The following is a 3,014-nucleotide window of genomic DNA, read 5'->3' on the forward strand; positions in this document are numbered from 1 at the left end:
TTCTAGGATTTGTTGTTTCATTTTACCTTTTTGCAACTAGGTTAAATGTCATATTATCATTGAGCTACTGTTATAGAGCATTCTTTATAAACTACTAAACTTATTCAAAGGTATACAAGACTAAATGTCACCGTCATAAAAAGAGAAGATATGTATATATTCTTAAGGACCTTTAGTACATTGCTTAAAGTGTTTTTAAGATTTTTTTTTGTTTTTTGCAAAGTTTCGTGTTTTAAAGTCAGAATTATTTTCTCAAAATTTAATTGACTAGGCCCAAAATTTTCTAAACACAACCTTAAGGACATATCCATGAATTTGGGTTTATATCTTTCTCTTTTTTACAGTCAAGGTATATAACAAACATAAAATTTTCGAGCCCCCTCCTCTGTAAAGAGTTTTTCTCGTTATGACCCTAAGAATCTTGTTATCAACGTGATATCTTCGTGTAGTTTTGGATGATAACTTATCTTTGACATATTTTATATTATTTCACATCTTTTACTTTATCCTTTTATTGTATCTTCCAATTAAATTATTTTCCAAAAAATATCCTTTCAGAAAATATGCTTTGACAAAAAGACAGTTATGACAGCTATGAATTAAATAAGCACATCAAATATAACAAAAATAAGAGTCAACTGGTATTTTTTAATTGCCCCGTGTTCGATTTGTAACATAAATTTATAATTTTTATAGGATGAGACATTGTTGCCCTGTCCGGTGACATCTGGAAGCCTTTAAACTATGATCTCCCAGGACTTATGACCTTGTGCGAGGTTTCATAAGATCAGCTCCAGCAGTTATCCCATCCGCCTATTCAATTTGCAAAAGCCTCGAATTTGATCTATCTCAGAACGTTGTGACTATCAGAATGTCGGGACACACAGTTATGACTGCTATGAACTAAATAAGCGCAGTGTCAACTGGTATTTCTTAATTGTATCTTGTTCGATTTGAAACATAAATTTATAATCTTTACAAGACCAGACATTGTTGCCCTACCCGGTCGTATCTAAAAGACTTAAAACTATGATTTCCCAAGGATTACCACCTTGTGCGAGGTTTTCATAAGATTAACTCCAGCAGTTATCCCATCCGACAATCCAATTTGCAAAAGCCTCAAATTTGGTCAATGTCACAATGCCGCGAATATAATATTTGTCACAAGGGATGTCTCAAGGGCCCTCAGAGCATATCATGAATAAACTGACCATCAATTCAACGAATGAAGTAGGTCTTTCAGGCAGAAGCACTAGCTGTATTTATGACCAGGAGAGATACAACGTTGTTAGCAAGGATAAACTACCAAACAAAATGGTAAATATCTTGATTAACGTATTCAGATAGCTAAGAAACAAACTTAACTCTAGAATCAGAATTTCATCTAGAATCCAAATATGACCTTTGTTTCCGTCACAAAGTCAATTTTAGCCTAACCTATCCTTTCTAACCGTATCCAAATATATTGCCTATATTATATATTTTTCTATGCATTTTTTATTCTTTTTTTTTTATCACCGTCGATTCAATCTAAGGATAAACCGGTTTTCACAAGAACACAGGCATGTAAGCCGTATTTAATAATAAAAAATGTACCATCTTTGAGGGTCTTTAAAATTGAATTATGTGGCGGAAACAATCATATTTGGATTAAGGATAAAATTCTGATTCTAGATTTAGTTTCGTTTCTTAGCTATCTGAATACTCCGTTAGTCAAGATATTTACTATTGTGTTTGGTAGCTTATCCTTCCTAGCAACGTTGTATCCCTCCTGGTTATGAAAACAGCTAGTGCTTCTACCTGAAAGACCTAATTCATTCGTTGAATTGATGGTCAGTTTATTTTTAGGTTTAGATATTTACCAATAAAATGACATTAATGGCAAAACTATGAGTGAACGGAGACAGGAATGAATGAAATGAGACCTTAATCTGTTAAAACTCAAATTTCATATAAATTTATGCCATTTACTGGTTTAAACTTAAAACCTTAAACCATGGTCCATGGCAACATGTTTAGAAAATTGATTTTATTTTCAGTTTGCTGCTACCAGAGAGGCGTATATTATAAGATTTATTGCAAAAAGCCTGCGGGCCATAGCAACACAGAATATAGTCTACAAACAAAGCTCAGGAACAAAATACAACTTTAGATAATATAAATAAAAAAGAACAACAAAAATACAAAAAAGAAACACATCAAGGTTCAACAATTTTATCTACACCAATCATAATAAAATTCAAATCCTAAAAGCCGTAACAAGCTGTCCCCTCAAACATGATTCCCTATATTTAATCCCTAAACGAAGAAACTTACACAACTGTTTAATAGCACATGCGTTCCTCTCAGCCATCCGCTCAATTAACCAGCATTCACCCCCAAACACTCGTCCAAAACATTCAATCCGCAACTGAGACAGCTCTTCACACTCGGATAAAAAATGAAATAGATTATCAGTCACACATCCACACAGAGGGCAAAAATAGAGGCGAGTCGCCAGCCTAAATTTTCCCACATATTTCTTTCTCTCAGCTAAATCCAAAGTATCCCCTCTTACCAACAACAAATCCTCTTTATTCAACCCAAATTTAAAATAAACATCCTCTGCCTAACACTTTTTAGCTTGGGAGTAAAACCTCAAAGACATAGATTGGCCCTTGTGAGCTTGCCACTCTGGGATTTCTTGGTCATTTAGGGTTCGCTTGACTTCCTTCCATGCTGACACGATTTCGCCCATTGGGCCTGTTCCTTCATTCCACATCTCCAAAAGGTCCAGTAATATCTTGACCTGATTTCGCCACGAATCACGTCTACTATCCTTGAAATTCTCCAAACTAGCTGACTTAAGAAGCCGAACTCTAAGTAGCGTGATTATTTTCTCCCAGAATTTCACCATTCTAACAAATCTAACTTTTCTTAAAGTGAAAAGCCTCAAATCTCTTTTCAGTATCACTGAACTAAATGAATCCTTCAAACCTAAAAATTATCTTAAAATATCTTAATTGACTACTTCT

The sequence above is a fragment of the Artemia franciscana genome, chromosome 19 (genome assembly GCF_032884065.1).
Source record: "Artemia franciscana chromosome 19, ASM3288406v1, whole genome shotgun sequence".
NCBI classification, from domain to species: Eukaryota; Metazoa; Arthropoda; class Branchiopoda; order Anostraca; family Artemiidae; genus Artemia; species Artemia franciscana.